We start from the raw sequence: 23,627 nt of genomic DNA on the forward strand, positions 1-23,627 counted from the left end.
ATTCCCTATCAGGCCCCTAATTAGGCCTATAAGGTCTGGAAACTTCTTTGTTGGGGAAAGTGGGAAAAGCATGTAGAATGAAGATACCACCTCCATTTCCATGTACTCAATGGAACACGCCATCCTGCACATATAATCAAGCCCTGATATGTATTGTAATTGTGAAACTGGCATGGTTTCATATCTCATTAAAGTAAATAGTGTGATTAGAACAGTATGATGGACACTGTATAACTTCCTCCTCCCGTGTATAAACCGGGCCAGGTTTTTATGGTATCTCAGAGCTTCTCCATGAGCAGGCCATCCCAGCAAGGCCGTGGGCTCCTAGAGTCAGCCACAGATCTCATTCACTGGCATTCATGCAAGTTGGCACCACACCCACCAGCTTGGTGTTTAGGCCCAGAGAGATGGATCTCTTCAGCTCTATCCCAGGCTGAGTGAAAAGAAAAATCAATATTCCTAAGTGGAAAAAGACCCAATAAGTTGCTGAAAAAAGTTACTTCCATTTATATCTTTGCTACTAAGTAGGCACTCATCCGGGCAGTCAAATGGCAAAGTCATCAGCTCAGAGGAGATAGCCAGGCCAGAGCCCACAGCAGCTCTTGGGCCACCTTGTAGCCCCAGAAACTCAATTAAACTCCCCAGGCCTCGCTTCTCTCTTCATAAGTATTTATTTATTTGATTTTCTTAAGTTTGCTCTTTGTGGTTAAAAAAAATAAGTCACCACAGGACACACACAGAAGAGAGTAACAATTAATTAAAATACATAAAACAGAGCTGAGATAGCCAATAGCCTTGAACTTGGAAGCAGCCAGGTAAGTCTTTTGAAAGACCTATCCCCTGCAGGAGGGTGCTGAGAACACGGCTGTGAAGAACTCACTCAATGGGAATAGAAGCTTTCGTGTCCAGAGATGTCAGAAAGTGTTAACAGCATGTGCCTGCTGACCACGCACTTGGTGCCAGCTCTATTTCAAAAGTGTGAAAGGTTCTTCCTAGCCTCGGAGTCAATGTCGATGCTGCTGAGAATCTGGAGGGAGATCAAGCTGAGGATCTACACAGCCATGCAGGGCACTACAGTCCCATCGTGAGTGATTCCCCCCTGCTCAGAGCCAAGGCAGGACTCCTGCCTGCGTGTAAAAGGGGCGGAGAGGCTCAAATGGGGTTTCTCCTGAGAATTGACATTGTCTAGGATGGAAGAAGTACAGTAATGAACTCTGTTCTTGGAGGAGTTGCAGAAAAACAAAAAAGAAAAAATAAGACAAAAACAAACTCACACACACAAACACACACACACACACACACACACACACAAATGTACACCTACTATGTGCCAGAAGCCATTCCAGTTACTCGGACAGCTGTCCCTGGAGAACCAGAACACCCGGATTGGGAGAGACCACGCCCAAATGAGCAGCTCAATCTAACACTAATTCCCACAAAGGCTTTCTACGTGGAAATATTCTTTTTTTTTTTTTTTTTTGGAAATATTCTTGCAAGACAGCTTCTACAGAGCCTACTGTATATATCCCATTGCTCTCTGTTTCTACCACTTGACAACCTATCTTGGATATCATTCCATATCATTTGATGAACCGCGTCTGCATTCTGTTCAGTGACTACCATTATTGGCACCCAGAAATGTATCATTTCTTAAATGTAAAAATCTCCCAGATGTGTACGTTGAGGTTCTTTTCAGCGAGCTGTTGTTACAAACACGGATTCAATAAATAACTCTGGTCCACATGCCATATAAAAGTGTATCTGTAGGTCACATTTCTAGAAGTCGAATTGGTGATCAAAGAGAATGCGCCTACTGAATTCTGATGGATACGCTGCCTTCCTAGGGGCTGTGCCTTCACCAAGCACTCTCAGAGAGTGGAATTATCACCTGGTGTCCCTAAAAGCTGACCCCTAGCTATGGTTCCTTGGCTGTGATGGCCTCTTCTTGTAGAAACCTGTCCCGGCTACCAATTCATGGAGTCATAGAGCTCAACCCCAGATGAAACATAGGCCTCTATTCCTGGCAGCCTTGAACTCATGCTGGATACTTGAACCCAAGATGGCAAAGCCTAAAGAGGGAAACTCTCTGGTCACAGATCTGCCTTCCACATCCCCAGGTCTTTTTTCAGGATCTGCCTCCTCCTTGGGTGATTCTCACCCATGACATTCCTTTCTTTCCCTTCATAAGAATGCAATCCCAGACTCAAACCTAGGTTTGTCTAGACCCTCTAGACAAACACAGCAGAATACACCACCCCAGCATCCGTTCCAGATTTACCCACACGGTGCTTCGTTCTTGGCATTTTTCTCTCTCTAGTCATGGCTGCCTTCTAAAGAAAATGTGTCCTTTTTAATAAAATGTCCCTGTCCCCCTGTCCTGCTGAGGACATCAATGAGTTTGGATATATAAATATTGACCAAAAGGAGAGTCGGAGCTAGGGATGGCCGAACATTTTTGCACAATACGAGAGGAATCTGGAGGTGCCAAGAGCGACCCATGAAAGAGGATATGAACAGAAAGAAGGAGAAGGGGAAGGAATGAAAAAGCCATCAAGATTCCAGGAGGCTGAGGTGGTGTTGGCTGGGGAATGGGCCTGCTAGCCTTCTCCAGAACTCTTGGGACCCAAGGATATTTTGAAAAAGCATGTTATCTCACGTTCACTCGAAAGCAGCTTGTGATGCTGTAATGTACCCCTACTGCCAGCCATTCCTAAAGGCTTGGAAGGTGACTGGGTTATCAGCTCCTGATCAGCAAGCCCTTTCCCTCATCTCTCCAGCTATGAGCACAGCCCCTGCTCTATCTTCACCCTCAGACCCCATTTCATTTCTCATCAATAGTGTATCTCATCAACTGGCATCGTGTATTTGTGTATTCCTTCACTGTTCATCTCCCCACCAGAATACAAGCCCTGTAATAACCAGGACGTCATCTGCTTCCTTTGCCTCTTTGTCCCTATGGCCTAGAACCCTGCCTAGCTTATACCAGGTATTCAATAAACATTTGTGGAATGGATTGTGTAAATAAAGAATAACCACAATACAGGGAAAAGAAAACACTAAACCATTTGGATGTTGTTTAAAACTCAGCAGACTGAAAATTTAAGTGTCCCAGTGTAGCTGAGAAAACACTCATTTTATAAGGAACAGAGTGAAATTAAAGCCTGAAGGTTTAACTTAAGGGGGGAAAAAAAAAACCTGTGGTCCTGTTATCCTCATGTTTCACAGACTAATAGTATTCACAGACTTAGGTATGTAGAAGGACTTTATGAATTTCACATCTTTCGGCCTCATATGACTTCCTGCCATGAACAGGGAGGGTGTGGGTCCTGTCCAGATAGCCATGAGCATCCATGAGTAATTGTGACCAAGATCCCATTACCAAGCCAAGCCTTGCACTAGAAATTAGGCATACACCACTGAGGTCAGCACTTGGCTCCTCTGTCCTCTGTTCTCTGCCAGCCCAGACAACTTACTCCCCACCAGCGATAATACAAACTGTGCTCTCACTTTTTCTCCAACTACAGAAATGGAGAATATGCTATGGTTCATGGGAGGAAAGAATCTGAGAGTTCCCTGCGTGTCTACCATCAAACAATTATTTATCCACTCACCCTGACCCTTTTACCATTCTCCCTTGTGTATTCAGAACAAACATCTCAGGAAAATAAGACGCCATTCGCCAGATATTGGGGTCATTCACTCCACCCACCCAGAAGGCCAAGAGGCCAAAGGCAGCTTCTACAAGTCAGCTATGGCCAGAGTCATGCTCAGGCAACCAAAGGGGAGAGAATTCAGGGAGGCAGGGTCTCTGGCTCAAATGTTCCAGGGCCACATAAAGAGCAGCAAGGAGCTGGGCAACTATACCATGACACAAGACAGTGTAGAGGAGCTTTCTAAACTATTCAGAGTATCTGTCTACATGGCCTCAACTTACTTGAGAATTATTCTCTCCTAGCCTTCACTGAGACCATGGAGATAAATCGTGTTGGTGGAAAAATTATAGACCCAAATCCCAGTATATAAGTGCTCTTCTTAGAAGGCCAGAAATAAAATCATGTTTGCAATCCTCAATAGTAAGCACCAGGATAACATGCTGGCATTGTTCTTCAGAGTGAATTTGACACATGTCTGTTCAAATAATTAACAATCTCATTTTGATGGTCCCTTTCGGCAGAAATAAACAGGTTGTTATGACAATTTGTGAGTCGACCTACAAGCTATCTTCTGGAAAAATCAAAACTGTGCAAAGGACTTCATCATATTTTAACACCGAAATGAGAGTGGTGCACTTTTCTTTTCCTCTTCTTTCTTTTCACCTAAAATCTCCTGCTCTGTTGCACTCCATGATAGCAATCATAGGACAAGAAAGAAAGGAAAAGACAAACGGGCAGGCAGCTGTCAGAGAGGCAAGTTACAATTTACCGAGGGAAGAAAATGACACTTGACTTTCTGTATGATGTATTGGAAATAAATCAATCAACCATTGATTTAGTTATTTGTCTGAACATCCAACATCTGCTAGTATGGCACAGTATGTATCTTTCCTCATTTTCCTAGTACATTTTTTATAAATACAGTAAAAAGTAATCAAATAGCCAGTTTAAAAAAAAACAGTTGATACATAACACCTTTGACTACTTCTCCTCATTTTTGTATTAAACTCTTTATTATTTTCAGCTTTTTGATTGTATATTCTATAACCAGTAAAATCTTCTGAACCCATGACCCTGAGATCAAGATCTGAGCTGAGATCAAGAGTTGGCCGCCCCATCAACTGAGTTACCCATAAACCCCACCAGTAAAATCTTAAATAAAACTTAAATAAACAACTCAATTAACTTATACTTATGTATAAACCACTCGGGTAGAGTATTCTAACAATTCTCAGCAAGTCTTTTTTTAATACACACTTTATTTATTTAAGTAAACTCTATGCCCAGCATGGGGTTTGAACTCAGGACCCCAAGATCAAGAATCACATGCTCTACCACCGGAGCCAGCCAGGCACCCCTCGGCAAGTTTTCTCTGGCCCTTCCCAAGCTTTATCTACCTCTTAGCCTAGAGTCCAGCACTATATGTTTCCTCTCAGCTTTGTTTCATTTTCCTCATTCTTAAAATTCATGTTAACTGGAGTCATGCATTATGTTCCGTTTTGTGTCTGTCTTCCTTAGCTCAATATGACATTTTGGAGATCCCTCCATGTCACTGCATCTACCGTTGGTTTATTATTTTGCACTGCGGTGCAGTCATCTATTACATGAACACGCCACAATGTCTTTATCCATTTTCCTACTGATGAGCATTTGGGTTGTTTCCAGTTCCCGACTATGATGGAACAGCTGCCGTGAATGTTCTCACACAAGTCTTTCCATGGACATAGGTACTCATTTCTCTTGAGAATGTCATCACTGGGTCATAGGGGAGGTAGATATTTAACTTTGTTAGAAACTGCCAGAGAGTTTCCCAGGGTGGTTACACCATGATCCTAGATGCTTCGAAAATGGCCAAATTTGTAACTGAATACAACTGACACCCACACGTCCCAGTCCCTTCCCTCCTCTGATGAACAGTTAGCTCTTGAGGATGCAGACACTGAAGGGGGTACCATAAGGGATCACAGGGTTTGGAGTTGGAAAGACCTCAAAACTCACTACCCTCCCTTAGGAGTTTACAGACCTCATATAAGGTACTATTTTTAATTACATCATCCCAATATCTCTTTGTAAAATAGCTACAAGATATCTACTTACCCTATACGTTCTTTATGAGGATGGAGTGAGGTGATAGGATGAAACCATCCAGCGCAGGTGTAGACACATGGTAGACACTGGATAAAAGCTAATTCCCCTCTCACTCTCCTCGCATTATTTGACAAGCACTTCCCCCCCTCTCCTTGTAGGTTTTGGGGTCCTTGGAAATTTTCCTCTGTCTCTGTCTGTCTCTCTCCTAAGTCCCAAGGGATGAGGAAGGGGGAGACCTAGAAAGAGCCTGCAGGATAGAAGGCCAGGGGACCGGATGCAGATCAGGATCCATTTTCCCGCAGCAGAAGGGAAAAGCTCTATTTACAGTAGGGACCCAGATGGAACTGATTTGTTCAGAGCCATCTTATTCCTGAGTGTGATATTTGTCCACATCATAAAACCACAGGCTACAATGTGTCTGACATTATACCAAGTGATATAACCCCTCCTAATGATATTATAATAAATCCCAAATGAGGCAGCCATCACTGGGCAGCCTTTTCAAAGTGTTCCTGAAATAGTTTTTACAGAACAAGGGATCTGTGTGCCAAATGCAGACGCTCACATGAGGCCAGAGGAGTCAGCTCAGGCATACACATGAACACAACTCTGCCTTAGTTCTTGGCCGGGAACTTTTTTTTCTTTGTATATTAATCCATTGGCTTTTATGAAAATCAAAATGTTTCTCATTTTTTTTTTATTTTTTCATATGAAGGATGAAATTGAACATTTCTAAGTGCAATAAAATGTCCCCCAGGGTGTTTTTTTCTTTATTATTATCCTTTAAATCAGCAGTTTCTGTGCCTCTTCATTAGGAAAAGCCAATGACCTTTCATCTTGGCTTCACCTCCCTTGGTGCTCAGAGAAAGCTGACCACATTTCCTGCCATCCTGGTGGTGGAAGCTTGTTTTGCTCTGTTTTTCTGCTAACAGGCATAGGTATGTTTCTGAGATACCATGTGATCTGCTTCCACAGCCTGGGGAGCTTGCTGACTCAGGAGCCATTGAATTAGTTCTAGGACAAATGTGCAGCCTGCTCTCAGCCTGCTCTGCCCTTAATGGCAAGAACCACAGGAAATCATGTGTCTCCACGAATGGGGTTGGAGGCACCATCTTGCTGGATTGTGGTCTTGGAATCAGTAGGACCTGGATCAAGAAGAAGTATCTGTTCTGCCTCACTGTCATGACCACCAACACCTCACCAGCACCATCAGCAGCATCACCACTTCCAGGACCAAACATTCGACACACCGTGTCTCTCTCATCCTCATCACTGCCCCACCCACCGGGCCCACAATCACTAGCCTTCAGCCGTCTCCACCGCAGTGGATCCTCTATTGTTTGGGTCTTCCCATCACACCTTTCTCCTCTCCATCTCCATCTATGTGGATCTGTCATTGGTCCAAATTGTGGCCCAAGACTCAAGCATATTTGTTTCACAGCTGTTCTTTTTATCCTGTCAGTGGGATCACAAGGATGGACTTGGTAAAGCCTAAAACTGCTAGAGAACATTTACCACCACTGGGTAAAGAGAGCTTACTGTGAAATGCACACCAGAGCTGCAGATCAGAAGAAAGGGGAGGGAGGGTGCACCTGGGTGGCTCAGTGGTTGAGCATCTGCCTTCAGCTCAGGTCATGATCCTGCGGTCCTGGGATCAAGTTCTACGTCAAGCTCCCCGCAAGGAGCCTGCTTCTCCCTCTGCCTATGTCTCTGCCTCTCTATCTCTCTGTGTTTCTCTAATGAATAAATAATCTTGAAGAAGAAAAAGAAGGATGAGGAGGAAGGGGAGGAGGAGGAAGAGGAAAGAGAAAAGGCTCCTGATCGAATTAGATGCCTATATTTTTAATTACTTATGTCAAAATGTTGCCTGTTTCACTTAAACAGGTTAGAATGGGGTTTATTTCACTTGAAAGTGAAAGAATTCTGGCCAAAACAACCATCTTGTCATCTAGTATTTTTATTCATCCCCACCCCAAATACACATAAGATTGGGGTTCCATATTGGAGTTTGGGCTGCTAAGCCAGAGCCTGGGGTTGAAATTCTAAGGGCTGATTATCATCTCCTATTCAAGTTCCCCCAAAGATGGTGGGATAGGATGAAGCCAGATTCCATGAGGAAAAGCAAGCACTTCACACCAAGGAGATGAAACACAAGATTCAAGTCTAGAAGAAGTAGGATAAGACCAGGTTTGCCACAAAGGCAAACAATCTAAGACAACTGCTTCCAACACTGGAAGAGTGCAGTGAGTTGCACTTAGGGGCCAATATTTTTAGTGGCAGTCATAGGGGTCTGACTTAAAAAATACAAGTCAAGACGGAAGGCACCACCCTCACCAGCATCATAATCCACTAAGTATCCAAAGCACCATGTGGCCATCAGGCATTTGGTACTTTCCTTGGGCTTTTAGTTCCAGGAGATACAAAGGAGGCCACTGTTTTTGCAGAAGTATATACTCCAACAATATATACAGAAAGACAAATTCAAAAAAGAAATGTTTATAAGCAATAGTAGGTTATTTTTCCTAAAAAGAATGACTAAGGTAGGAGATACGCGTGAGTCGGACTACAACAGAAACACCAAGGAGGATGTGTGTTCTCCTCGGGGGATCTGAGACACAGAAAAGGTGACATTCTGCTACAATGGGCATCACTTCTACTATCACCAGAATGGGGCTGCCTCCGGAGCAAGGGCAGGAAGGATGACAAATCCTTTCCCACAACTGCTAATGCTTTGCTAATAACATATTTTCTCTTTCTGATTTTCAAAGTAAATCATGTCGATCATTTATGTATGAAACACTTTTGGTTACAAGTAGCAGAAGCCAATGGAAGCCTGCTTAAGCCTAAAGGGGGCTGCAATAGAAAGCCATATGGGGTCATCCAGAACCCAAAGGACAGTCACCAGCCAAGCCTTAGAACAAAGCTGCAACCAGGAAGTCCCAGGCACGACCCCTCCTGCTTCTCTCAGAGTCCTTGCTCTAGTGTCTGCCCATCCCATGCATTCACTTTGAAATATTATTCTAAAATTACAGTTGCATCCTAAAGATGGCTGATTCTATTAAAAGAGGGGCACGGGCAGCCCTGGTGGCTCAGAGGTTTAGCGCTGCCTTCAACCCAGGGTGTGATCCTGGAGTCTTGGGATCGAGTCCCACAGGTGCAATAAAATGGCTCCCTGCATGGAGCCTGCTTCTCCCTCTGCTTGGGTCTCTGCTTCTCTCTCCCTCTCTCTCTCTCTCTCTCTCGCTCAGATAAATAAATAAATAAATAAATAAATAAATAAATAAATAAATAAATAAAATATTTTAAAAAAATAAAAAATAAAAGAGGGGCACTGAATAGCTGAATTCTGTTTTCTTCTGGGTGTCCCTAAAGGGAAGCCAGACAGACCAGTGGGTACAAGCCTGGGCTCTGCAGCCTGATAACTGCATGGCTTTAAATCAAGCTTCCCATGTGCACAAATAAAAAGAAATCATGCCCTCTCGAAACAACACCTGCCATGAGGACAATACTCCATGAATGTTAACTATGATGATGATAAAAGGAGTCGATGACCAGTTCTTTTGGCTGAAGATACCCTGATGGGTTGCAGAAGAAGATAAGAGCTAACTTCGAAATTAGGAACCAGGGATTGCACAATCACTCAGAGAGTGAGAAGAATCCCAAGTTTCCAGTGGGGGGAAAAAACTGGAAGAAGAGGAAGAGAGAAAAAGTAAAGTAACATAACATGGTTAAGATAATAGGGCTTAACACACAATAATGTGGAGAACAGGAATGCCTGAAACCAGGGTTCTACACCCAGGGCTCTAGGTCCCAAGTGGTCCACAGACAGAATTCAGGGATCTTTGAACTGAGATGAGGAAAAAGTAACATCTTGATTTTTTTTACCAATCTCTAGTTGACAACTAGCATTTTTTAAAATTATGGACATAAGCAACCCATAACCATAGTATTAGCAGTTTTTGTAGCTTTTTAATCAATAGAAATTACAGATATTTTCAAACTATAGTTATATATATATCTCAAAATATCTTCTACACTTTGCTGTTTTTACATCACACTCAATTCTAGCTAACTAGAATTTCTTTTTTTAAGATTTTATTAATTTATTCATGAGAGAGAGAGAGAGAGAGAGAGAGGCAGAGACACAGGCAGAAGGAGAAGCAGGCCCCCCACAGGGAGCCCGATGTGGGACTTGATCCCAGAACCCTGGGATCAGGCCCTGAGCCAAAGACAGATGCTCAACCGCTGAGCAACCCAGGCGTCCCACTAGAATTTCTTGCATATTATTTAATGCATTACTAATAAAGAAGCACATGCATCACCACATCACAGATTTGTTTTTTCTTAAATATATGACAAGTTTATTTCAATATCATTCATTTCCTTTGTAATCCTCTATATTTTATTTTTTAAAGATTTTATTTATTTATTTGAGAGAGAGAGAGTAGGAGTAAGAAGGAAAGAGAGAGAGAATCTGAAGCAGACTCTGCACTGAACACAGAGCCCAATGTGGGGCTGGATCCCACAACTGGGAGATCATGACCTGAACTGAAACCAAGAGTCAGACACTTAACTGACTGAGCCTCCCAGGAGCCCCTCCTCTATATTTTATCATATGCATTTAAAAACAATATACTTGGAAGTTCTCATATGACTGCCCATAGGCTCTATGGAACAAACAAAAAAGTCTTTTAAGTACCTCTGTTCTGATATGGGACTTATTTGACTTTTATATTGTATAGGATAACCCATCTCCATGATATGACAGGAAACAGAGATCTTTAGTAAAAGCCTGGTTCGTGCAGCATATTCATATCCCAGGATGTTTGGGAAAGAGCTGGAAGTCAAAATAAAGGAGAAGAGAGTATGGCTCACCTATCAGTCATGATGCCAGGGCAGAGACATAAGAAGAACCAAAAAGACAGGAAAGAGCAACAGAATTACAAAGATCTTGAGATACTAGCAGAGGTTCTAATGAGAATTAAAGTCCTCAAGAAATCCCAGAACTAATGGGGAAGACAGAGACTTTCCACAGGACATGAGATAGTTACAGTTAACTCTCTCTAGTTCAAAAATGGCATGGTACCCCATCTGGTACCTGTGGATCCGGTAATCATTATAATATAAAGGACACCAGAAACAGAATAACCTTCAAGAAATAACCACCATTACTATGCTCATGTATAGTATTTTATGTATATACATGTATAGAGAGAGTTGACTGTATTCACATATGAGGGGGATCCCTAGGTGGCTCAGTGATTTAGTGCCTGCCTTTGGCCTGAGGCGTGACCCTGGAGTCCTGGGATCTAGTCCCACGTCAGGCTCCTTGCGTGGAGCCTGCTTCTCCCTCTGCCTGTGTCTCTGTCTCGCTCTTTCTGTGTGTCTCTCATGAATAAATGAATAAAATCTTTAAAAAATAAAAAGATACACATATGAATATAGTATATGCCATACAGAGTAATACTATATATATAGGAACACGTACATATGTATATGAATACAATCAATTTTCAAAATTAGAATTACAATGAATACATAGGAATCCTGCTTTTTAAGCTTCTCTTCATATCCTCAAACATGCCTTTAATCACTACCTAATGTTCTATCATATAGAGATGATGTCATCAATTCCTTTCATAGTTGACATTTAGATTAGATCTAGATTTTCACTCACAAATAATGCTATACATAAAAATCTTTGCACATAAATTTTGTGTATGTGGAACTCTGATTTTTTCCTTAGGATAAATTCCAACGTATAGGAAAACTAGGTCAAATTCTATTAACATTTTACCACTCATGGCTTGCCTGGGGAGGACATGAAGCTCCACACATTTTCCCCAGACCTCACTCTCTGTATTTATTCATCTGGCTGTTAATTCATATCCTTTATCATATCCTTTAGTAAACTGGTACATTTAAGTAAAATAATAATTTTAAAATATTTTACTATCCATGTAAAACATTATCAAATCATTTTTTATTATTCTTTCAATAAGCACATTAGCAATGTGTAAGAAAGTCCATCTTGGGGGTCCCTGGGTGGCTCAGTCAGTTAAGCATCTGACTTCAGCTCAGGTCATGATCCCAGAGTCCAGGGATAGAGTCCCATGTCTGGCACTCTGCTGGACAGGGAGTCTATTTTTCCCTCTGCCCCTCCCCCACTCATGTGAGCTCTCTTTATCTCTCACTCTCAAATAAATGAATAAAATCTTTTTTAAAAAAATCATCTTACCATATCCTTATTAGTAAAGGGTGTTATTCTTTTTTCTTTTTATGATTTGTTTTTTTAATTTTTAACTATAATATATGTTTATAGCAGATTATTTACAAAGTTGTCTACAGCAATTCCTCCCATTTCTGCATGCACCCCACTTGCCAACGTGAATTTGCAGCTTCTATCAAAAAGAACGATATGACAAGGAACAGAGATAAGTTGTGCCATCTGAGGCGGTCCAGATCAACCAATCCCCAGCAGACCCACCGGCTGACGACAGCAGAATGTCTGACGCTGGGAAAGACCAGCAGAAGAAACGCCCATCTGAGTGAGCCCAGGCCAAATTGTTGAACTTTGGAATTGTGAGCAAATAGAATAGTTGTTATTTTAGCCACTAAGTTTTGAGATGATTTGTTACACAGCAATATATAATTGATACAATGTTCGATTTCAACATTACACTTTAAGGGAAGAATAACAAAATGGATCTTTATTCTACCTCCTAACAGACAGGAGACCATTGCTAACAGTTTGATTTATTTTGTTTCTACTTCTTTTTATTTCAGTTTACATGTAGTGTATCAATATCATAATTATAAACAAATCTTGCTTTTAAAGACTGTTACAAAATTTTCAAAGCACACCAGCAAAGCCAAAGAGTTGGAATATAAAAAGCATAGTTACTTACAACTAGTGATGAAGAGATTATTTAATGCTAGAAAATATGTTACAAATATACATATTGGGTCAATTAAAATGCAATCATCTTGATAAATATGAAGAAGTAATTGATTCCCATTCCTTTAAAAAACATATAGAATATAATGAATAGGATTAACCAAGTATAATATAGCATGATGGAAATATCTATCTCAATTTTATAGTTAATGACAATATATAAGCAGCATTGCTATCAAAAATAAAAGAAAAACAAGAATATTTCCTATATTATCACCACTAGGAATCACTCTAGAAATTCTAGTCAGTGGAATAAGGAAGAAAAAAAATGTATGGGAACCTGGGTGGCTCAGTCAAGCGTCTGCCTTCAGCTTAGGTCATGATCCCAGGATTAAGCCCTGCATCGGGCTCCCTGCTCATTGGGGAGTCTACCTCTCCCTCTTCATCTGCCTCTCCCCTCGATGTACTCTCTCACTCTCTCAAAAAAATAAATAAAATCATTTTTTAAAAAAAGAAAGGAAGAAATTGATGTGAAACTATTTAAAAAGAAAAAACAAAAATATGAATATCTGCTCATTATATGACTGCCTACATCAAACTCAAAGATAATCAACTAAAAACATTAATTTAAAAACTAAAAAAATTTAAAATGGGCTTTAATGAAATAAATATATATTTTTCAATATTGCAATAATAACATATTAGAAAATCGAACGAAAATCTACCAGTTCTATAATTGTAAAAATATAGATCTCCCTTAACTATCTTAAAACATAAAACGTCTGGTAACAACTCATCAGTAAATGTGAAGGATAAGTTAACAACCTACAACATTGTCCTCCAGACGTGAAAGAAAATAATATGATAGAAAAACACCATTTTACTACATGGTAATGTCAATTATCTTTCCATTATTTTAGTCACATTAATTACCTTCCTTTATGTCTATTATACATGGGGTGACAACTCCAATCCAAGACTGCAATGGTGGTAGGACCCCACTGGGTCTAAGGGCAGAGCATCAAGCCAAAGAAGATTATTCTCAAGGAACAACTGAGTGGCTCAGTGGTTGAGCATCTGTCTTTGGCTCAGGTCGTGATCCTGGGGTCCTGGGATCGAGTCCCACATCAGGTTCCCCCCAGAGAGCCTTCTCCCTCTGCCTGAGTCTTTGCCTCTCTCTGGTGTCTCTCATGAATAAATAAATAAAATCAAGAAGGAAAGAAAGAAAGAAAGAAAGAAAGAAAGAAAGAAAGAAAGAAAGAAAGAAAGAAAGAAAGAAAGAAAGAAAGAAAGAAAGAAAGAAAGGGGGAAGGGAGGGAGATTATTCTCAAGCCTTAAGTTTCCATGTTGCTTTCCCCATTAGGTTTTGAACTGACATGGGACCTGTTAACACTTTCTTCTTTCCTATTTCTCCCTTTGGTAATGGGAATACCTACTCTATGTCTAGGGCACTCCTGTATTTTGGAAGCACAGAACTTGTCTGGCTTCACACATTCACATCTAGAGAGCAATTTGCCTCAAGATGAATCATATCTGGAGTGTAACTCATCTCCGATTAAATGATATTTAGATGAGACTTTGGATTTTTAGACCTTAGAGTTGATGTTGAAATGAATTAAGACTTTGGGGGTTATTGGGATGTATTTTGCACATAAAAACATGATTTTTGAAGGGCCAGGAGTGGAATGCTGTAGACTGAATGTCTGTGTGCCCCAAAATTTCTGTGTTGAAACCTAATCCCCCATGGCATTCTACAGTGAGGCCTTGGAGAGGTGATTAGGTGATTAAGTGAAAGGGATTATTACCCCTTATTGTAAAAGAGACCCCAGACCACCATCTCTGAGCCAGGAGGTGGGCCTTGCCAGACACTTCCCCATCTCTAGAACTGTGGGAAGTAAGTGTCTGTTGTTTATAAGCCACTGAGTCTACGGTATTTTGTATAGCAGCCCGAACAGACTAAACACAGACATACTTCCCTTCCCCTATTGTGGGGATAATGATCCAACTTCTCTTCCGTGTTCAGGACCAGTCACCCTGCCAGCACAGTAATTCCTTCTTCATTGGTTCCCCAGCATGAGGACTCCTAAGAGGCCAGGAGGCAGTCACAAATTCCAATCTAATTGACCCATCACTGTGCCCCTTGCTTCTCCCTTGGGTTCTAAATCTTCTAGACCACGAGAGCTTAGATCATGGGAGCACGATGCAAAACTTTTGCTATTGGATCACTAGGGTAATAGTAAGAGGAGCTTATGCCCCAGCGTGTGAACCCTGGCTATGGAGAAAACCAGCACCTGATATTAGTCACTGATTTAGTGGAGTTTCTGCATCCAGAACCACAAATTGCTGCCAGCCTTCTAGTGCCCTAAAAAGTCTTCAAATGGCTTATTCCAGAATTCTATCAGACTGACTGACTACTTGAGGATGATGGGGAACTCTGCAAAGCCAGAGAATGTAATGTACATGAGCCCATCACTGATCTTCATCTGTGGTGCAATGAGTTTCTTGGGAAGAGGATGCTGTGGAGAAATACTGTCATGGTGAGTAAGCCTTCTGTGAATCCATGGCAGTTTTGGCAAAAGGATTACAGGCAGGGAGGGCAAATCTATATCCAGAGTCCCATTGATACCCATATCTCTTTTCTAATGAGAACAAAGCACTGTCCTTTTTATGATAGAAATAATTCAGCGCACTGACTCTGCAACCAGGCTGGTGGTTCCCCTGGGGAACAGTGCCATATTAGGGGCTCAGAGTGGTTGTTCCTAGTAGCAGGTAGAGTGCTGAGCAGTCATTTTAACCAGATTAGACTTGGTGAATGAGTCCCAGTTGCTGAGCCCATGTGAAACCTCCATCCCTGCCACTGTGGCCATTTGGCTGATGACATACAGGCCTCAGGTAACAGAGGAGGTTCCAAGAGACTCCTAGGTCACATCTCATTATGCTAAGTGGGCACAAGAGCAAAGCAGTTGGTAGGGAATGGAGCTAAGAGAAATCAGGGAGACCCAGGATTTTAGAGAACAGGCTGGAGTGCCCAGAGCCAATGGTTGGGCATTGGGTGAGTCGGAAGAGTCAGGAGAATATTAGCCTCTTTCTCACAGTGTATTCTGGAAGTATCTTGGAAGAGCACAGAACTTATAAGTGATTGGCCATATGCATCAGACACCCCCATCAGCGGGCATTCCCCAGAGGCGAGAACTTGTCCTGTTCCACTTCCTGGCGGCATGATTTGGGAGACCCACAGAGGGAAGGGAATGCATCAGAGCTGATGAGCTCTCCAGGGGCCCACGCCCATCTCTGCCTGCAGCTTCATGGACTATTGATGGTTTCTTCATAATGGACCTCCCAACGGACCAAATCGAAGTGAAGATGCAAGCTCTACACCTCCCTCCCTTCCACCTTAGCCAAGCTTTTAACTCTAAAAGCCTCCGAAAAAAAAGGCCTCTCCTTTGTGTTACATTTTACCCCTCTGCTTCTGACATGGTACCTAATTAGCATGACTTGATGGCAAAAAAACAGGGTGGCACTGAGTTTCAGACCCTCCACTGTCTCTCTCCCATCACTGCCCCCAGCCTTCACTTGCCTTTTTCCTGTCTTCTCTCCATTCCGAGAGATCTCCTAGCAAGGCCTTCTGTGCTGCAGTCTTGGGACTCCGAGCACACACCACATGGGCCCCCTGGAAGCTCACCACCCTCCAACCTCTGATTTCAGGTGGGTGGCAGTCAGTGCTTGGGCACCACTGTGAGTGAAAAACAAGCCCTCCTGAAGGTCAGAAAACTGGACTCACGATTCAGGTTCTGCCCCTTACCAGCAGTGAGACTGTACCTGTACATCCCAGCCTCCCAATCTGTGAAAAGACTGTACCTGTACATCCCAGCCTCCCAATCTGTGAAATGAAGATGAGAACAGCCACTAGAAGACCTTTGTAGGGGGTAAACTTTAAATAATTTGTAGAAGTAGTGAAATTATTTTTAAGGAGGGGCAGATGGCAGTGCACCGAAGTTATAGCAAAGCCAGCAGAGGTGATGGGCTGCACTGGTCGTGGTGAGTGGCTGGCAGCTGGCCTCAGCTGGCCTCTCCAGAGGATCAACCCCAAAGTTCTTAGAGCTTTTAGTTCTACCAACACTCTGAGTAAAACGATGTTTGTCCTTGAGATCGCTCTTTCCCTCTTCAAAGTTACTATTTCCAAAGTATTTTCATTTTTAAAAAGGGGGAAATGTGGTTTATACCCTGAGACCTAAGTTATTCACAAAAAAAGCCTTCATTCTCAAAGGGTGACTAGAACCACCTGCCTCAGAGTGAGCGGCAATATTGTTTAAATGCAGATTCTAGGCCTTGGCATCGACCATTACTTAATTTCTCCGAGCCTCAGCTTCCAGGTCTAAAAAACAGGCTTAATAGCAGCCCTCACTTCAAACCTTGGTTAAAGAGTCTAGATGGAATGAATACATGAACAAATGCAAAGAGGAATGGCTTGGGAGGGGAGGGATAGAATTTGCAGCTGGACAAGATGACCCTAAATGTCCTCCTCAAATCAGGTCTTTGTTGCCCCAGATCCCCAAGGATGTCTAGGGCCTCTGACAGCCCACAGAGTGGTCCCCATCTAGGTCCACGATGCATCTTAGCCAAGTGTACAGGAAGTGGACCCATTGGCCGGGCACTCAGCCAAGGCTGGAGCTGTTAGGAAATGAGAATGCGCGTATTTATTGAGGAAAATAAAAATGTGCATGTGATGCTGCGGAGAGGGGATTTATGAGATTTTATGGAAGTGTCACCAAAAGGCCCACTCAGTCACTGCCAATGTCAGGTCTGCAAACACCTGCGAGCTCAGGCAATAAAGCTCCCTAATAGAGCGGGTGGGTGGGACACGTGGGTTGCGGGGAGTGTGAACCACGGGGGCAGGTGTTTGCACCACGGGGGCAGGTGTTTGCACCTGTGTGGCATGTGTAAGTGTGTGGATGGGGGAAAGTCAATGTGCACACACTAGTGGGTGTGCAGGAAAGCATGCATGAGTGTGAGCCTTGTAAGAGCATGTGGCATGGGTCACCGCAGGGGGACGACTGGGACAGGTGTGCAGAAGCGCACACATTACTCATGTTCTCTTCAAAGGATAGCAGAGTCCTGGCTGTGCCCACAAGAGAGTAAGTCATCACCTACCACTGAGATGAAAGGCCTGAAAGATGTCAAGAAAAGCAGATTCTCAGAGGAAAACATCTCCGGGTTGAGCACTTAAGAATGAGCAGAGTCAAAAAAAAAAAAAAAAAAAAAAGAATGAGCAGAGTCTGGCTAGTGGGAGGAAGAAGAGTGATGGCTCATCTCCTCCGGTGGACCCAAACCCCAGAGACGCTGTGGCCTATTTGTTCCAGGTCTCTGAAGCTTCTGAGTTCTGTAAACCAGCCCCATGCCTTGCTGCTCTCCTGCAAGCACTCCCCCATGCTCTCCATTGTCTTCCCAGCCCTCCTGGCAAGCCTAGCAGAGCCTAGACAGGTTCACCCCTTTCTAAGTATCACTTGCTGTGGAAGAAGGTTCAAGGTAGTACAGAGAAGGTGTGATGCTGAAGAGGAGAAGACGAAGGGGAAGGAGAAGGAGGAAGAGGAAAAGGAGAAGAAGAAAGACTTTCAGGACTAGTCCCTCATCCATCTTCATAAAAATGGCCTTAAGATCCCACAGCAAGCATGGCCTTGCAGACCATGCAAGAACAAGGGACTCCCACTTCCTCTCTCTCTCCCTCTCACTCCTCCACAGCAGTGAGGGAATCATAAGTGTCGCAAGATCCCTTTGGTTGCCTATGGCACGCCATCATCACATGTGTCTTCTGGGCACGTGAGGAAGGTCACTTCCCTGCAAGACAGGGAGGAGCTGCGGGCAAGTGTGGTTTGTGAAAGAAAACCAAGCCCTTGAGTTTCCTGGCCCCGGCGAGCCAGAGTGATTGGCCCAGCTTGGAACCTGAGGTCAGGGGCCAGGAGTCTATGAACACCAACCCTGGGCCACATCTTCAGACGGGCACTTCCATACACCCTACCTCGTAATGCCCATCCAGACTCAGACAGGGGGAATTAGCATAACCTTGACCTGAGCTACAACTTTGAGGATTCAAGAGAGTGATAGTTGCTCAAAGATATAAAGATAGTAAATGGCAGGACTATCTTCCATTCAGAACCAGAGACTCCTTCTTGTTCCCTCAGCATCAACAGCGTCCCTCTCTCGGGGCCATTAAAACATTGCACCTGCCGCATCCTTTCACTTGTGTTCCCTGCTTCCTCCACCGAGGGCAAGTTTCTGCAGCCTAGGGACCAGCTCTGCCCTCCTCATCCCCAGGGAGCAGCACAGAAGCACACGGGGTGCTCATCGAAGGGAGGAGAGAGAAAGAAGGAAAGGTGAGAATGTTCAGTCTAACCAGCATCACCACTTCTGACTTCAGGAGGTGGTCATGACTCTCGGAGGGCCAGGAGGAAAATGTAAGGGCTAACATTTCTGCAACCTGAGCCTCTTAGATTCTCTCTCTCTCTCTCTCTCTCTCTCACACACACACACACACACACACACACACACACACAGTCTGCCCCCACTTCTGCCCCAGAGCATCTCCCAGTGGGCAAGTAATCTAATGGCCAAAGAGATCAGTTTCTGAACTCCCCCCTTAGCCAGAGCAAGCCCCTACCCTGGTAAAATGTCTATGTCACCCTCCCCTGCGGCCTTGGCTAGTGGTTCTGGGAGCTGGACAGGGAAGAGGTCTGTTCATCTTCTTGCCTATCCCCAGAGACCGGCCCCCAGTGCATGACACAGCAGACTCTCAAATGAGGACTCTGTGGCCAAACATTGTGCCATTGAGCTGGCTTGCTCAGTGTCTGTGAAGGGGGTGAGCAGGAACCAGGGCTGGATCTGGCTCCACTCCAGAAGGTCCAGGCTGTAGTCATTAGAATGACCAGAAGAAAATCCAATAGACAGATTGCTATTGACCTCTGATCCTCCCCCAAATCTTTGCCAGCCATCGCTCTGATTTTCAAAACTGGAAACTACCAGTGGAAGATCTTCACTATGAGCAAACATGATAGAAAGTTATAAATTCTGTGAACTACGATACGCTAGACCCGTGCTTCTGAGCGTTCGTGGGCAGGTGAACCACCTGGGGATCTTGTTAACATGCAGGTTCTGATTCAGTAGGTCTGAGGTGAGGCCTGGGATGCTGTGTTTCTTTTTTTTTTTAAGATGTTTTTATTTATTTGAGAGACAAAGAGAGAGCATGAGCAGGGGAAAGGGCAGAGGGAGAGAGAGAGAGAAAGAATCTCAAGCAGACTCCCCATGGAGCTGGAGGCGGGGCTCGATCTCACAACCCTGAGGTCATGATCTGAGCTGAAATCAAGAGTCAGACGCTTAACTGATTGAGCCAACCAGGCGCCCCTGAGATGCTGCATTTCTACATAACTCCCAGGTGATGCTTCTGGTCCATGGTTCATACCTAGAACAGCGAGGGATCCAAGCTCAAGATGGCTGGTGTTGGATAAATCTAATATTCCTCTCCTCCCTTGCCTCGACAAGGAACCCCAATGTCTGCGAGGGAAGGCCCAAGCTCCCTGTGTTGCAAGACCCTTTCCCAGCCAGGACCCCACTGCACCCCACCTGCCCCAACTCTGTTCCGGACACACCAAACAGCCAGCCCTCTTTCACCTGCCTGTCTTTATACCTGCTGCCCTAAAATGTTCTTTCCTTCTTTGAAGCCTTAAGAACTCCCTCCTACTCATCCTTCCTCCATCCCCAGCACCTGTTTTGCTTTTGCTACTTGCTGCCTGTTTAGACTCAAGCAAGTTACTTCAGGTACTTCAAGCACATTCCTTAACTATAAAATGGGATAGTAATAATGTCCACCTAACAGGGGGCTTTTCTAAATACTAAATAAGATGATGGACATAAAATTCCTAGTATGTCTTGAGACATACCAAGTAATCAAAAAATAAATAAATCACCCAACTTGACTATTATCTCCTCCGCAAAATCTTCCTGAGTGTTTTCACAGAGCTATTTGCTGGTGCTCCCACGATATTTGGTTTCCATTTCTCTGATGGCCCTTATCATCTGGCGTGGCAATGGCTTATTGCCTGGACTATTTTACCTAAGTAGTCATAAGTGGCTGGAGGTCAGGAGTGTGTTTTACCCACCTCTGCTTTTCCAGAATCTAGTACGGAGCTCAGCAAAAGGAGCCAGCATGGCCACAGCCAGTAGCATTCAGGGGGGCTCCGCATCTGAGGGTGCCATATCCAACAAGAGCGGTGTGGTTAACCAGAAGATTCGGGGAAGCAGAAGCTCTGTTTAAATGAGTTTTCCAGATAACTGAAGATTTACATCCAGGAAAAAATTACTCTTCATTTTTAAACAACTTACCAACATTTTCCTAAATGTGTTCCCATACTGAAACAGAACATGGGTCCTAACATCACCTTCCCAAGATGACTTGAGGACACCAACAAGACATTAATCATTGCCCCCCAAGGATAGGGTGACTGCATAGCTGGTAGGTTGAGACAGTTCTGATTTGCACTCACTGCCTGGTAGTGTTATTTAGACCATCCTTCCAGTCTGCTGGTGAGTCCCAGTTTGGGAAAGAAATGACCAGGTGACCCTAACCAGACATAGTCTATGCTGGATCAGAATGATGGCCTGAGGGACCCCTGAGATGAATATGAATATTTGCAGTGAGTTTTTAAATATGACCCCAAAATTCTTTGACACTGGTCTCATTAAGAGATGGGGTCTCCTCCCCCTTCTTTGAATGGAGGCTGGTCTATGACACCCGACCAAAAGCACACAATGGAAGTAGTGTCCAGGGCTTTAAGAATCCTGGAGAATTCCATCTCCTGGTCTTAGGATGCTTCCTCTCGGGACACAGTTACCATGCTGTGAGGAAGCCCAACACATGCCTGCAAAATGCTCCTACAGAGAGACCAGGAGCCAGAACCAACTGGCCAGCCACGTACAAGTCATCTTGGAGGCAAATCCTCAGCCTTGCTTGACCCGCCGCTGCTGACACTGCATGGAGAACAGCCATCCCTTCTCTGCCCTGCTCAGTTGCAGATTTGGGAGCAAAGTAAGTGATTGTTGTTATTTTCAACCACCTGTTGAGGGGAATCTTTATGCAACAATAGATAATCAGAGCATTTGTCCAAAAAAAAGAAATGCCATTGGAGCGTTCAGTGTTTGGAGTCCTGGAATCTATCAGGAATCAGCCCAGCCTCTGCTTTCTCCTTCAAGATCAAACCAACGCTGTCACTTCCAGGAGAACATGTGAGGACGATCACAGGTTCTGAACATAGAATCTCCAGGTCTCTTCCTGTCTCTGCGAAACCTCAAGGAAATCAACTGTCTTGTGTGAGCCTCAGTTTCTTCATCTGTAAAACGGTGATGTAAAAAGACCTGGGCCATCGTGTCAAATAATGAATATAAAGCAGAGATTGGCAAACTCCACTCGTGAGGGGCCAGATGATGAATATTTTAGGCTTCGGGGACGATACGGGCAGTCACAACTACTCAATTCTGCTATGACAGCAAGAAAGCAGACACAGGCGTACATAAACAGATTGGCATGGCTGTGTTCCAATAAAGCCTCTTTTGCAGAAACAAGATCTGGCCTGCGGGTCACAGACTTCAGACCCCTGCAATAAAGGATTGGGAAAGTTCCTGGCATCCGTGCTAGCCACCATTAGCATAAGTATTATTCTTGTTGATATAAATGCAACTTTCTTTAGGCAGAAGACTTGGTTGGGGATTTCACCAGCCCTGTAACCACAAGGTTCACCAAAAAGTGTTCACGCTGAGATAATGAGCCAACCTAGCAACAAGATGAGTCACCCCAAGTCAGTGACATGGAGGAGTTTCAGAAGTTGCTCTGCCATCATCCTTCTGAGCAGTTTTGACCAAAGCCAAACTTACCTCCTGAATCAAGGTAGTTCATCTGTATAATGAGCGTATGCATCGCAGACCTTCCCTCAGGGAAACTGAGGTTTCAAATCCAGAGCTAAGATGTATCCTCATGTGTCCACCACATCCTTCAGCTGAGAGCCCCTGGGCAGGGATTTTGGAGGAGTCCAGCTTCAGGGCAATAAAAGGAAGTGAGTAAGGGAGGAGGAGAAGGAGGGCCCAGGAGGGGCAAGAACAGGGAAGAGGCTGGAGGAAGCATGCCCCCATGACTGCCATCTCTCTCGGGCACCCATTCACTCACTCTTCACGTCTGTGTAGTACTTGCCAATAGGAGCCAGGTCCTGGGCTGAGAGTGGGGTCACTACAAGTGATCAAGACTCTCCAGTCCCTGCCTTATGGAGGGGCCCACCTCCAGCGAGGGGAAGAGGTCATTACGTAAGTCACAGCAGTAATGGTGTTATGTGTTATGAAAGGGGAAGTGGAGGGTGGGGACCACCATTTGGGGGCGGAGGACCTGGCCCACTGGGGGGTCAGGGGAGGTCTCCCCAAGGAAATGACACTGAAGCCACGACCAGGGGACTGAGTGGGGCTGAGTCACCATCCTCTGCTTTCCTCCTCTTTTTGAGTTTGCCTCTACGCTTAGATAAACCCACCTCCTGACAGCCATCCATGCACAAGATCACTCCTCCTCCCTTTTCCTGTGCCAAGTCCTCCCTTGCCTACACTGCCTTTTAAAACATTTCTTTTCCTCACCTAAACCTTTACTGAATCTTCAGTGCTTTCAGGATAAAGACCAAAAGCCTTAATAACATGACTTACTAGGCCTTGTGTGATATGGCTTCTAAAACCTCTCTGGCCTGGCTTCATGGTCTCCCATTGGTAACTCTGCTCTGGCCACCCTGGATTATTTTCTAGGCCTTCCTACCACAGGCCCTTTGCACATGCTCTTTCCTCTACTTAGAATTACTTTTCCCTTGTCTCTTTACTTAGTTAACCCTGACTTGTCCTTCAGCTCTCAGATCACTTATTTCCTCAGGAAAGCCTTGCCTGACCTCCCCCAACTCATTAAAAATCTCTCTTTT

At 44.0% G+C, this 23,627-nt stretch overlaps 1 long non-coding RNA gene across 2 annotated transcripts in view; it reads right to left on the reverse strand.

Moving 5' to 3' along the window:
• LOC119865549 overlaps positions 1-22,897 on the reverse strand; it is a 46,139-nt gene extending 23,242 nt beyond the window's left edge. For both annotated transcript variants that reach the window (XR_005377386.1, XR_005377387.1), the window contains exon 1: positions 20,790-22,897. This is a non-coding gene — a long non-coding RNA (uncharacterized LOC119865549). The remainder of the gene's footprint in view (positions 1-20,789) is intronic.
• Positions 22,898-23,627: the final 730 nt, after the last annotated feature.

Source organism: Canis lupus, chromosome 24, assembly GCF_011100685.1.
Source record: "Canis lupus familiaris isolate Mischka breed German Shepherd chromosome 24, alternate assembly UU_Cfam_GSD_1.0, whole genome shotgun sequence".
Taxonomy (NCBI): domain Eukaryota; kingdom Metazoa; phylum Chordata; class Mammalia; order Carnivora; family Canidae; genus Canis; species Canis lupus.